Source organism: Esox lucius, chromosome 6, assembly GCF_011004845.1.
Source record: "Esox lucius isolate fEsoLuc1 chromosome 6, fEsoLuc1.pri, whole genome shotgun sequence".
NCBI classification, from domain to species: domain Eukaryota; kingdom Metazoa; phylum Chordata; class Actinopteri; order Esociformes; family Esocidae; genus Esox; species Esox lucius.
In genome coordinates, this window is record NC_047574.1 from 6,663,704 (window position 1) to 6,678,964 (window position 15,261).

General features: G+C 42.5%; 2 protein-coding genes across 3 annotated transcripts in view; both read left to right on the plus strand.

The window, feature by feature from the left end:
* Positions 1 to 15,261, plus strand: part of LOC117594590 (uncharacterized protein PB18E9.04c-like) — a 64,162-nt gene that overhangs the window by 22,629 nt on the left and 26,272 nt on the right. The gene's annotated exons all lie outside the window — the stretch shown is intronic.
* chst15 (carbohydrate (N-acetylgalactosamine 4-sulfate 6-O) sulfotransferase 15) overlaps positions 440 to 15,261 on the plus strand; it is a 57,958-nt gene continuing 43,136 nt past the window's right edge. For both annotated transcript variants that reach the window (XM_010868862.5, XM_010868878.5), the window contains exon 1: positions 440 to 963. The gene's annotated coding sequence lies outside the window, so the exon portion shown is untranslated. The remainder of the gene's footprint in view (positions 964 to 15,261) is intronic.

Here is a 15,261-nt window from a genome sequence, read left to right on the forward strand (position 1 = left end):
GGGCAAAACATGCATAATCTGACATTTTTCTACAGTAACAATGTTAGCATGTCACGATGGTGTTGTGGTGGAAAGGAGGAACCAGGAGGAGAGTGGCAGTCGATGTTGTAATTTTAATAGAAAAGGAGGAACCAGGAGGAGAGTGGCAGTCGATGTTGTAATTTTAATAGAAAAGAACAATGAGCACGTAAACAAACTGAATCGACAAGGAACAATGACCGACAAATGAGGGGAGCAGAGGAGCAACATTTAAACACATACTAATGACTGAACCTAGTGTGAGTGATAATCAGAGACAAGACACAAGACAAGTCCGGGATGTGTTCGTGAATGAAAAGGAAACCGGGAAAAGCGGGAGATGACGGGGCTGTCCATCACCTCACCGTCACAAAGCAAGGCTGGCAAGATTTGTAATCAGTTAAAAAATAATGCAGTTCTAAAACTCTCAAGGCCATTTAGTCTACTAAATGAAACGGCTTAGCCTATCCTGACAAAATTACTTGATAACATTTATTTCGACTCCCGAAGGGCTGAAAAGCCCGTCTGCGCGTGCGAGCAGCAAGCAGCTGTTCGTTTCTATCGCCCCTCACCCCTTGCTTCTTCTCCTCACCCCCTCCCCCAGAGACCCCCCCATTCCACCTCATCCGTCTAGGCTACAACTTGGAAAATCACTGCGAGAGAGAAGAGCCTTTTACTGATTCAGATCGGTCGTTCACACTCCGATCGAGCCAGACGGAGAGGACACTATCACGCTGTCATAAACACCAAGACTCACAGAGACACGGAGCTGAAGTTCTAGCCACTGCATGCGCCGTCAAAAGATGCAATTGAAATCATAAGGATCATTGATTGCCCGTGCATTTATCCTGTTACGGTTAACCCATATGGAATTATATCTACAGTTCGTTAAAAAACTTGTCTAACGCCGGCTCGCGTTGAAAGCTGACTTCACGGGACTTCATGGTAGGCTATGCTATATTTCAATCTTATTCTATTTGATAATATTCCGGGAAGTCCACATTTATTTTTCATTCAAAAAGCTTATAAGGCTATGTATTATTAAAAAGGCAGTTGGTGAATCAAGGCTGTACCTCCCGCTGGGGTGGTTGTACGTCATTTGTTTGAAAAAACATGACACAGAAAATAAGGAATGTATTCTGTTTGTTCTAAATATTATCGAAATGATATTACGCTGACATGTTTAACATAACTTTCGTGTTGTTGCCGTTCATTCCCCCCGGGGACACTCACAGACGTGTCGGAATATAACGGAACCCTTTCAGTGAAGCGTTACGTTGTGCTGTTCATTCTGTAGACTATATGAATGAGTTACTATTTTCGCGAACTTAGGAGTTTGTCTCGCTCTCTCAGGATTCCTCCGACCGCCAGTTAGCAAGTGCAAAAACGTGCCAAGCTACAGACGTGATACTCAGTTCAGCACGTGGACATCCTATTCCAGTTCGCGAATGATTTGACAGATTCTAAACGCGCATCACCGCTTGTGTTCTCGTGCAGTTGGCGGCTTAGGTTAGAATCAAATCTCCAGTGTACTTCGTTATTTAAGATAACGTATTGATGTCCTGATACAACGCTTGATGCCACACTGATCTTGTTTAGTCTCCGTTCCTTCCTGTCACACAGCGAAAGCATTGTTTATAATCCTGTAAGCTGAAACAAAAGGATTTCTCCGTAACAAAATGTGGCCTATAGGAACCAGTGCTGACCAGAGAAGTGAGACATGACCTGAGTTCTACTCTTTTTATCTGTCCTTACCTGAATCAAAGCATAGGTAGACATTGCATTGCAACGAGTTTTATACAGGCAGTGTGGCATTTATTAGTCTACTCACATGACACAAGCTATGCGCTAATGGTTATAGTTCTAGTTTTTATTCCCATTTGATGTCATTCATTTTTTTCTGAGCCCATTAATTTCCTCTGTGGATTATGTCAGTCTGTGAATGAGTAGATTGCTGTTAGTGGACCTCAGAAGCACAAAGAATCAGTGTGTCTTTTTAACTGCACCTATAGGATAGTAGACCATATGCAACTTTTTTAGTGGATGCATGTGTGTTTAGAATATCTTGCCTAGATGTTCACTTCGGGTATGTACTGTACATGTATTTTACAGAGATTAATATTTATATTTCTACAAATACTACAAAACAACTACAAGTCTTAATTGAGTTTATTTGGCTAAAAAAACATTTGACGGCCATGTCAAAAGCATCTAATTACAGGTGATCAGGGGAGCTCCTTGCAGGTGAAATGTCAAGTCCGTTTGCAATTTTACAAAAACAAAGACGTTTCGTGAGGAAATACCACAATACATCATTTATTCTTGAACTGAACAATCCAAGACTTAGGTACAGGGTTATTGTCTTTGGGATAGCTCACTACAAAAACAATGTGCCATTTACAAAATGTCCTATGTGAAATGACTGCAGTAATCCATATCAATCCCCCAGCTGGAAAACAGAACCTAGCAGGTGTTGAAGTAAGACACACACATGCCTTATGCTAGCACAGGAGCTGGCAGCATCAGGATGTAAGCAGAGCCAGTGTAGTTGAGTGTTGACACAAAAAGTGCTCTTAAAGGGTTATTTTTCTGTCCCTTGCTTGAACCTTTAGGTTCTAGAACCCAAAATAGATCTACCATGAATTAAAAAAGGTTTTGTGTGGAACCCGAAATAGCAATTCCCTACTATAGGGAAAATAATTCTTAAGTTATTGTTGTTTCTGAGCATGCACACTTTTTTTTATTAACCTACTTTCTCAATAAAACAAACAAGGAAGTAATGATAATAGGGTAATATTTGTGGGCAGACAGTGGCGCCGCTTCTCTCAATGCAACAACACATTATGACACAATAACTCTTTCAGTTAACATGTTTCTGGAGGAACGTTAACCTGTTTAAGGCTCAGCTTGTCTTTTTACCTTTACTCAGTACTGTAGGTTGTCATGGTAACAAAACAGTTCCAATATTAAAATTCAAAGGTTCAATCATGAACCAATAACAGTTCTATCTGGAACCAAAAAAGAGGAATCTCCTACTAGGATAAGCAACTCTTATGGAACTTTTGTTCCTGGGGTACACATAAAACATGACAAATAAAGTAACAAAGCCAGGTGTTGGAATCAACATTATTGTTTGGAACAGAACCATTTTGGTTTTTTTTGTTTCACTGTTTCGTCAACCAAAATAAAGTTCTGAACTACCCTTAATGTACAAAAAGTACTGGTTTATACAGTTATTTTTGTTTCATTTTGGAAAATTACCATCTGGAATTAAAAAGATTCCCCTTTGGAACCGAAATGAGTTCTCCGACTGGGATTGCCAAAACACCCTTTTAGGTAATATCTGTTCTGAGAATTTAGACAAGAATGGTCTGTCCACATGGAGAAGGTATTTTTTTTCCCCAGGAAGAACTTTCAAATGGACAGCCAAAGAACCGTTCATTGTTTCAAGTAGCACTTTTTCTCCAGAGTGTGGTTGCAGAACCTTTTACCAATGGACAAGAAACAGGATCAGAGAAACTCATAAGATATCCAAGCATGTATAACTTGACTACACAGACAGGTTAATGTCCTGAGTCTTGATTGAAGCCGACAGGTAATATATGCAATGTTCAAAATGTGATGAGAGAGAGCTTGAGGCAATATAGCTGTCTTGTTCTTGCTGATTTTTTTTTAGCTACATATCATCGTTATGCAGAAACAGGAACGAAAATTAAGCTAGCAGCTTGCCCCAGGCTAGTCCTATTCATATCAGTCTAGTTGAAACATTATTCAACTAGCCTGCAGCTTCTGAAATTTTGGGGCGTGACTCACACTCAGTCTTCCCTTCTTGACAATTTTTTGTCGATGTTACCACAGTAACAGAGATTCCATTCAAAGTAAACACCTCAGATGTCACATCAATCAGAAATTACCTTAAAATGGTAACTACAACGCAGCACATTTTCCTGGGTAAAAACGATTAAGTTCCATTGCTGTGCAGATATTATGAACATCATATAAATGCCACTAAACAATGCAATGTTTGGATTGAGGCAGTGAATAAATACATGCAAATACCGAAACTTAGACAGGGTGAGAAAGATTGAGAGATATAGAGAAGATGAGGAAGAGAGAGATGGAAGAAGGCAGGGAGAGCGAGAAAGAGAGGCAGAAGCAGAGAAAATTATGGAGGAAAGAGAGAGGGATGGAGGAGAGAAACAGAGGGATGTAGGAGAGAAACAGAGGGAGGTAGGAGAGAGAAAACGAGTGGGATGGAGGAGAGCGAGAAAGAAAAAGGGGGGAGATGGAAAGGAAAATACAGAAAAGAGGGAGGAAAGAAGAGAGGGAAGGAGAAAGAAAGAGGGCCAGAGAGAGAAATAGGCAAAGATTAGGAGACAGAGGTGGAGATAAGGGGGAGGGGGAAAGAAGGCAGAAGGGGGGGGCAAAGAAGGCGGAAGGGGGAGAGAAGGGGGAGGTGGGAGAGTATTGACTGCGAAAAAAGGATGTGCAGTTTTGGCAGCCAAATGTGAGTTCTTATGTTGCAATTTTATGGACTGCTGATAGAAATTGCAACATTACAGACCTATTTGCCATTTTGTTTTCTTTCCTTGAGAGTTGTCAGTCACTTCCAGATTCGCAAAATACTATTTATTGTATTTCTTCTCATTTCAGTTGTTCTTGCAGTTAATATGAAAATGATCCCATTGTTATAAAGAAATGTTGATCTTGCAGTGCCATCCTACTAATAATAATAATAATAATAATAATAATAATAATAATAATAATGTTGTGTTATTGTCATTGGTCTGATAACTGTTAATATATTAATATACAGTGATGATGATAAGGGATGATCGGGTGGGATGATTGGGGTTGGATGATCGGGTGGGATGATTGGGGTTGGATGATCGTGGTTGCATGATCAGGGTTGGATGATCAGGGTGGGATGATTGGGGTTGGATGATCGGGTGGGATGATCGGGGTTGGATGATCAGGGTTTGATGATCAGGGTGGGATGATCGAGGTGGGATGATCAGGGTGGCATGACTGGGGTTGGATGATCAGGGTGGCATGACTGGGGTTGGATGATCAGGGTGGCATGACTGAGGTTGGATGATCAGGGTTGGATGACGGAGGTTAGATGATCAGGGTTGGTTGACTGAGGTTAGATGATCAGGGTGGGATGACGGAGGTTAGATGATCAGGGTGGCATGACTGAGGTTGGATGATCAGGGTGGGATGACAGAGGTTAGATGATCAGGGTGGGATGACTGGGGTTGGATGATCAGGGTTGGATGACAGAGGTTAGATGATCAGGGTGGGATGACTGGGGTGAGGTCATTGGTAGATTGATGATGGTTCATCTCTTGTTTTACTGCTTATGACGTCTTTCTCTCTATATTGGCTGTTTTCGAGCTTTCCCAAATGCAATATTGATAACAACGTTGAGAAACAAAGTAGATTAACTATGAATAATGCAGAATGTCTTGATGCACTTTAATAAACATCTGCATGTGAAACAATGTTTTCATAACAGTCGACAGCTATTCACAGAAGACAGGCCCATAAACCGCTAACATTGGCTCATTCTGACACTTCATCAATAATGACAAAAACAATTCTGTATGTTAATGGTTGTCACCCCAGTCACATGTCCATGTAGTGCCCTATCTAATAGTGCCCCATCAAGACAATTTTCTGAGGGATAGTGTTGAACCTTGCAGCAGATTAGACGTGGCGCGTCACGTTTGATAATGAGCTCACGCACACCCACACATTCACGGGCGGAGGACGACATTAACATCGTTGGTGACATTTACGTTGGAGGATCTTTCCTTATCTAAGATTAGGAGTTACATTTTCCCTCAAATTTGGGTGGGAGCGTCATTTGAAATGGCCTTCTTCAATGCCGTCTGATAATCAAAAGGGACTGATTATGAATGTGGAAGGCCGGCAGCGTCCAGGAGTAGCATGATGGTGTACCTACCGTCTAATACCACGACCTCCACAAGATCCTCCATTCTTCTGGCCTCCGTGTCATTAAGCAAAAAGATTAATCAAACCCCTCGACAGCCAGAACCCTGCAAACCTTTTGAATTGGTGCCCTTGGTTCCATGAATGCAATGGCTTCATTAGAAGAAATAGGAACATTTAATTATCTTGTACCGTGCGACCGTCATTTCAGTGTCATGATGCGTCATTTCCCTTTGCTCCTGCGTGAGGCGTTCAGCACTACACATTGCATTGGGTGCAGAGGAGTGCACACGATTACCACTTCAGATCCAAGTGAAGAGATCAGTGTTGCAAATGTCGAACTATGGGCCTTGCTGAAAAATAGTGCACTGTTTAGGGAATAGCGTGCCATTTGGCAGGGTTTTCTGGCTACCCAGCTAACTAGACGCACTGACCACATTCCAAAACAAAACTGTAACTCCTGTTCACATAGAGAATTTCTGTTATTATTTGTGACTTTGAAATCTGAACTCTATGTTCACCTAGAGCCACTAGGATGTTGTTGTGCTCGGTCTATAGGCTCAGTTGATATTGGAAACCCCATTTTGTTGGACCACGTTATCTTGGAGCTCACTGCCAAATCCCTGCATGCCCCATCCACTAACCAATCTCTGAACCCATCAATGAACCAGACCAGACCTTGGTTCAAATCTTATTACAAATAATATTGGGTTGAGAGCGAGAGAGAGAGAGAGACCAGAGTGAGAAAGAGGGGTGGGGGTCAGAGATGCAGAAGGAACATTCTCCTTGCTTCCTGTCTCCTCTGTCTTTGCCACCTTGTCAAACCAATTTGATGAAAAGGCCAGAGATTCACCACATCTGACGTAGATTGTTTTATTTTGTGGGGAGTGGCTTATAACCCACCAACATTACAAACAAGTCAACTTGACCCCCTCACCGCCCGGAAAGCTGTGAGAAACCTGGGACCCATTGACCCCCAAATGTGCAATGCAAACCTACACCCTTGTTTTAGTGGGTTTTAAGGTGATGAGGAACAATTAAAGAAGTATGGGATGAGGAAAATGGAGAGAGGGAGTATGGGATGAGGAGAGACGAGAGAGGGAGTATGGGATGAGGACAGACGAGAGAGGGAGTATGGGATGAGGACAGACGAGAGAGGGAGTATGGGATGAGGACTGAGGAGAGAGGGAGCATGGGACAAGGACTGAGGAAAAAGGGAGTATGGGATGAGGACAGAGGAGAAAGGGAGTATAGGATGAGGACTGAGGAGAGAGGGAGTATAGGATGAGGACTGAGGAGAGAGGGAGTATGGGATGAGGACTGAGGAGAGAGGGAGTATGGGATGTACAAAGACTGAAATAGATTGTGTTTTCTTCCATTTTACCAGCTGAATTGTGTCAGAGGACCAATGCTTTCGAAAAGCCTGCCTCCCATGTCACCCTCAGAGACCCCCCTGAACCATAGTCCTCTCCACGAACACCCATCACGAACATTAACATTGTATGTCCTTTTTCAGTATTCAGGGGTCAGAGTGCACCTTTCCCAAATGAGGCATTCTACTTTCCTCTCTCCCTCCCCCCCAAGGGCCTTTTCCTTTAATGGTCATTCCAGATATAGCTCCAGGAAGGTCGACAGCCCCTTCGGTGTGCTTCAGGCCGACACCAGAGGATACAGCATTGACTGGCTTTTTTTTTTTCAACTTCTTACCGAAGCCTCTATGGCCTAGATAGGGTATAGGGACACATTCTGGAAGCGACCAAGGAGACCAGGCCAGAAGACACTATTGGCTCCTTAGGAGTTGAGAGAGGGAGGAGAGAGGTTGGAGTTAGGGTGGAGAGACAGAGAGGTGGAAAGGGAGAAATAACCAGGAGAGACAAAGAGGAGAGTGGGAGGAGAGTTTGGGGGACAGGGAGGAGGGATGCAGAAAGACAGGGCAGAGATAGAAAAGGAATGTCTCCATATAGAGTTGTTTATATCAAACAAAACATTCTGTTCTGTGACCCTCTTGTCACTTTTGGGAATGTTTGTGAAATTGTTTACTGCATTGTGCTATTTCTTGCATCTTGCCATTTTGAAAGCAGTTATCATGGTTTCAATTTCCTGTCCCTGACAATGATTGTAGCGACAAATACTGAAACACTGTTGTATTTCGTGCGTGACCGCAGACACAAACACCATGTACTGGAAACAGTCTTTACTCGCCAAAACAGCATGAGACCTTAGAACTAGGTGCTACCTCAACACGGGCCTGTATCCTGCAGATGGAGGTTTTGCTTTTCCTGCCTGTCCTTGAGGTTACCTTTGGAATGTGTGATTACTCCGGTAAATCTTCCTTTAGAATGCAGAGCTCCGTACGGTCCTGAGCTGAGATATATGAGAGATTGGCCCGCTTGGTCCCAAATACAATACAGTCCTATCCAACTGGCAGCCCAGGGCAGTAAAACATACGGTCAACTCAAAAGTATTGGCATCCTACATGTAAATGAGTAAAAAGTGAATGCAAAAAATAACAAAAACAATTAATTCATGTCATATTCTGGGCTCAAACATAAGGGGGAGCCGTATATTTTTCATTAAAATGCAGTCCTTTTTCTGACAAATGTTTTATTGAGTAGTACGATTGTTTCTGCAGAACTCAGGTTTCAAAGGTATTAGCTCCCCTGCAATCAATATTGACATGCCACTGGAGTGGGCATGTCTGACAAGATGGGCGTACTCTTTTGGAGAGATGTTCGGACCACTCATGCAGGACATTTCAAGAGCCTTGATAGTCTTCGGTTTGCGCTGGTGGACTATGCTCTTCATTTCAGACCTCAGGTTTTCAATTGGATTGAAAATCTGAGGTCTGGTGACTGAGATGACCATTGTAGAACAGTGTTTCTGTGGTCCCGCAAACATTTCTGTGTTTATTTTGATGTGTGTTTGGGTTCATTGTCTTGTCGAAAGGTCCATTCATGGCGAAGCCTCTATCTACTAGCTGAGACAGCCAGGTGAATATCAGGGTACTTAGTGGAATTCATTATGCAATCTATTTTAACAAGAGCCCCTGTACAACTGACCTGTATGTAGTACCCTTTTGGCTTTAGACATACAAATGGTGTGCATGGCCAAAAAGTTAAAGTTTTATCTCATCTGACCACATCTGACCACTATTCCAATTGTGCTTCCAAGAACACCGTAAACCACAAGGGAGACAGGCGAGTGGGAGAGAATCAGAAGAGTGGACACAGTATTTGATCCCCAATCGTTGGCAGGAAGTTGTATATACGGCTCATTTGGAAAGTATTCCGACCCTTTGACTTTTTTTTTATTGGAATACATTAATTTTTTAGCACAAAACTAGATGATGACCCAAAGAAATGTCAATATCATTGATGAGCTGTGCCTGGTTTCCTCCAGTTATGATGCTTGTCGTTTCATCAGACCAGAGAATCTTGTTTCTTGTGGTCTGAGAGTCCTTTAGGTGCCTTTCGGCAAACTCCCAAGCAGGCTGTCATGTGCGTTTTTACTGAAGAGTGGCTTCTGTCTGGGCACTGTACCATAAAGTCCTGATTGATGGTGCTGTAGAGGTGGCTGTCCTTCTGGAAGGTTGTCCCATCTCCATACAGGTTCTCTGGAGCTCTGTCACAGGGGCTATTGGGTTCTCGGTCACCTCCCTGACCAAGGCCTTTCACCCCTGATTACTTAGCTTTGCCTTGCGTTTACGTTTAGAATAAGTTTTGGTGGTTCCAAACTTCTTCCATTTTAGACTGATGGAGGCCATTGTTTCTTGGGGACCTTCAATGCTGAAGAAATGTTTTGGTACCCTTCCCCAGATCTGTGCCTTGACATAATCCTGTCTCGGAGCTCTACGGACAATTCCCTCAACCCTATGGTTTGGTTTTTGCACTGTCAACTGTGACCTTAAATAGACAGGTGTTTGCTTTCCCAAATCATGTCCAATCAATAGAATTTACCACAGATGGACTCCAATCAAGTTGTAGGAACATCTCAAGGATGATGAATGGAAACAAGATACACCTGAGCTCAATTTCAAGTTTCATAGCTAAATGTATGAATAATAATGTAATTCTGATATTATTATTTTTTTCATTCTTCTAAATTTCTAAAACCCTTTTTTTGCTTGGTCATTATGGGGTGGTAATGTAACTAAATTTGGAAAAAAGGGGGTAGGTCTGAACACTTTCTAAATGCACGGTATATGACCGGGCCGGGTAAAGTATTCGCCAAGTACATTTTACACATTTCCAGAATTTCGCTTACTGAGTAAACAAGTGTCAATATTCAATATGCTATGAGCTACGTAGTGAACATACAGGGTGAAGGAATATGAGTGCTGTGAGGGAGTATTCCATACATTAAGCTGACAAAAAACAGCTTTGCACCACTCTGACAGATTAACGTGGACTGCACACCCGACATGCCAGAAACTGTTTTAGATTTCTGTCAGGACAGTGTGAGACGTGAGTTGATTGATGAGCTTCCACTGATTAAGCCAACAGGGCTGTCAGACAGTCACACAGCACTGTTGGAGTCTGTCTCGGGCTGGGATTCAATGCAGTCACGCTTTTCCTGCAGGCCTCTCAATTTTTGTCGTTCTAAAAAGTATGGAAGTGTGAGTTGCTCTGGATAAGAGTGTCTGCTGAATTACCAGAATATGTTGTCTCTTAAGGAAATTAGCATTAAAACTGCCTTGCCAGAAGAGTGCGTTGGGATTCAAGTACAGCCTTAATGTTTTGTTTTTTTGCAATGTTTTTCGGTGCCGCAAATAACATGAAGGAGTTCTGTATTGTTCTTCAAAACCATAATCCTTTCAAAGTAGTCTGTGAAATCTACAGTTCCCAAACCGACAGGATTTGTTTAAGACCATTTATTATTATTCATACAAGTAATGCCATTACCCAACACAACACAACACACCACAATGCAAAACATCACAACACAACACACCACAATGCAAAACATCACAACACAACACACAACAATGCAAAACATCACAACACAACACACCACAATGCAAAACATCACAACACAAGCCTGAATGACACATCAAGACACAAAAAATCACAACACACCACAATGCAAAACATCACAAGACAGAATGACACTTCACAAAACATCACAGCACAACACACCGCAATGCAAAACATTACAACACAAGACAGAATGACACATCAAGACACCAAAAATAACAACACATCACAATGCAAAACATCACAAGACAGAACGACACTTCACAACACAAAACAGCAAGACCCATCACAGCATGACACATCCGATCAAATCGCAAGACGTCACAAAACATCACAGCCATAATAAAATCGGAACACATCACCACACCCATCACTGTGTACTGAAGTTAATAATGAAATCAGCCATGCAAAATTATGTTCAGTTCACCCTTTCCTGGATCATGTGATGTCAAACCGGCACGCGGACAATACAGAGCAGAGATGTGATCTCATTGTGAGCCTTTCAGATGGAATCGCTGAGTAAGACAATAACTCTGGCAACACCCATCAGCTGCTGCTTGACACTGATATGGGTCGTCGCTCGTATTAATTATGCATTTAAAATCAACTGGCTTTTAGTTCCCCTTCTGTTGTTATTGACAGATGCCACAGAGGGTATATAGTGCATGTGTGTTGATGCACCTGGGCCCCAGTTTTTTTTGGGTGGTATTTTTTAGGTCTAATACATCAATCAAAGTTATTTATAAAGCCCTTTTTACAACAGCAGTTGTCACAAAGAGCTTTACAGAGACACCCGGCCTTAAACCCCAAGGAGCAAACAAGAGTAGTGTTGGATAAACTCCCTAAGAAGGCCGAATTTTAGGAAGAAACCTAGAGAGGACCCAGGCTCAGAGGGGTGACCAGTCCTATTCTGGCTGTGCCGGGTGAGATATTATGAGTCCAATTAGAATAATAAATACATTTCTCTGGGCTAAATCCAGAGTCTATTTGATTCTAGACTAGGTCAAAAGTATGACCAGGTGGACAAGGACAGGGACAGCAACGGGCCCCCCAAACCAGGTACTCCGCAGGTGTGGACCAGGACCTCATCTCCTCCTAAGATTTAAAACTGGCGGAGACTGAGAAAAGTTAGAAATGCATTCCTCATATCCCCCAGCACAATAATACATCAGCGTAACACCTTGGAACTGAGACGGGGGGGTCCGGCAACACTGTGGCCCTACCCGGGGGAGGCCCCGGACAGGGCCCAACAGGCAGGAAATCAAAGGGACACCCACCAACCGCAACCCCCCTGAAAGAGGGCCGAGTATTGCCAGCAGCGTACAGCCCAATTGCACAAGTGCGCAACAGAGAGACAACGACAAGCCAGTGACTCTTCCCCCGAAAGGCATTGGAGGGAGGGCATCCCAGTGGCGACGAGAGCCCACCTGGCAAGACAGCAAGGGTGGACAGTATCAAGCCTTCTGGTCACCTTAACGCCCCCGGGCCAGGCTACACCTAATTATAAACCGTGCTGTAGAGATGAGTTTTTAGTAGACACTTGAAAGTTTGCACTGAGTTTGCATTTCTATCCTTAATTGGCAGATCATTCCACAGTAGTGGAGCTCTATAAGAAAAAGCCCTGCCGCCAGCTGTTTGTTTAGAAATTCTAGGTACAATTAAAAGGCCTGCATCTTGCGATCGTAGGTTACGTGTAGGTATGTATGGCTGGATCATTTCAGCAAGGTAAGTAGGAGCAAGTCCATGTATTGATTTATAGGTTAAGAGTAAAACCTTAAAATCAGCCCTAATACATCCGGGTTTTGATTTGCGTCCCCAGATGAAGCCCATTCTAGGACTATAAAATATAGCTCAGTGAAAAACTGTAGACTAGGTTTACAACTAGGCTTAATCTGTTCCCACAAGAATCAACACCTAAAGTTTTATCTATGATACAGCTACAGCATTACATAAACTTTCTAGTGAATATTAAACAAGACTATGACAAAAAAAAATACTATACATTTTTTATTTTTACTTACTGCAACTCTGGTATGTGTTTGTCCCAGCGAGCTGAATGAAAATGAATGCTTTAACTGTATGAACCACATTTTGGATGAAAGTGCCTGCTAAATTACTAAAATGTAATTATCAACTGGGTGCTTTGAATCCTGGATGCTGATTGGCTAAAGGCCAAGGTATATGAGAACGTGTACAACAGGTATGACATTGCATATATTTTTACATTTTTAATTGCATTGGTAACCTGTTTTATAATAGCTATTACACATGCAACACAGGGCAGCATTACATGAGGCCAATGGTGGTAATACTAGACACTGACTGAATACATCCACACCTGTTCCACTTTTGTAAAGGGATACATGTAAACAACAGATGCATATAGTCCCAGTCAGGTGAAATAAGTAGATTAGGGCCTTAGTGATTTATTTAAATTGACTAATTATCTTTTACGTACTGAAAGGTAACATAGCGGCCATGTGCACCGAGCCATTGAATAAAAGGTAGCTGGTTCAAATCCCAGAGCTGACAAGTAAAAAAAAACATGTCATCCTGTCCCTGAGCCACATAATTGACCCCAGTTACTCCCAGGTTGTTGCTGAAAAGAAGGAGTACTTAGCCTACAAAGATATGTGTGTGTATTTATATTCAAAGTATGACATATATGCCACCATGGTAGCCACACAGCCAAGCCTTTGAATACAACTGCTTCAAACTGACCCCCAGCTGTGTTTCGTGTCAAAGTGGGACACCATTTCTCCTCCCAACCAGGACTGTGCACATATGTTGCATAAGGAGGCAATCATCATCATCTCCACTCATTTCGGTGGATGCATTTAAAGGGGTAGCGTGAAAATCCATTACATCAGCAGAGTGCCCTTAGTATTTGTGGTTGTGCGTGTGTGTGGTTCAATGTCCTTCTAAGGCCACAGTATCTGTCTTCCAGACATCACAATAATGGCTCCAACACGTGGCCTGGGGGGACCCCGGAGCTGTACATCACAGAAAAGAGGTGTCCTTTTCCCAATTACCTCCTTCAGACCTCCTCTCTGTAAACGAGCCCCTAGAAAAACCTTTCAATACCTGCCATAATTTTTCACTTGACTGTGCTTCACACAACCTACAAAATCCGCTGAGATTGCTCTTGACCTCTTGTACTTCCTCAGAACTGATGGAAGGGAGCACTGCCGCTCACTCGTTATCCAACCAAGGGCCAGGAATTGAGGAGTAAATGGAATTAGAGGGGATATTCAGCAACTTTTGAAGGACAAAGGAAGTCAATGAAAACAATGAAAGACTCATTGTTTTTCACTTCTGGCCAAAAGCCTGAAAATAGTTAGTTTCACTTATAACAACAAAGCCACTGTTTTTTTTTCTCCTGGCCCTCTCAGGACTTAGTAAATGTCCCTCATTCCTGGTTACTGACCTGGCTGGTGGACCACAAGGCAATTGGTTGATTCCTCTTGTGTGTTTTGGTGATCTTTTGGTAAGTGGACTAAGTGCTGGGCTGTGCTTTGACCAGACAATTAAAGGTGGTAATTAACAGCATTAGTTTAAAAATGTCCTGTTGGAAGTATTATGCCGGAGATTTGAAGGACGTCTGTGTGAACGGAGTCGTTGTTATGGTTTCTTAGCATAACCAGTAGATTTTAAAGCATGCTGTTTTTCTCCTCTCCTTATAAAAACATTTTTCAAGGGTCTTCGTTGTTCCTGCGACCGGTAAACAAAGCTGTGTCTCACGGTGAACTCAAAACATCAGAAAAATTTGATTTATTTTACTTTTCAAAAACTAATCTCATCAGTGACATTTTAAAGGCGTGCCCAATGCCTCAATTCACTGAAACCACTATAAAAAGCAAAAACACATTGTTTCTCCTGACTGGTGTAAAAATGCAGCAGATGATGGAAAGTCATATATTTCTGAGCATTTTTATTCAGCCTTATTTTGTATCCCAAATGGGACCCTAGTCCCTTTGTAGTGCACTTCTTCAAACTAAGTGCCATAGCCCTAAAGTAGAGAAATATATTGGGAACAGGACCCTAGCTGGGATGCAAACCTAACCTGAGTCAAGGGGCCACTATACCAGACATGGTCTACATTCTCAGTTCACGGGTCAGATTCAGTTTTTGCTGATGTTGGTATGTAGTCTACACACACACACACACACACACACACACACACACACACACACACACACACACACACACACACACACACACACACACACACACACACACACACACACACACACACACACACACACACACACACACACACACACACACACAGGGTGAAAGTTCTTCTCATTAGTGG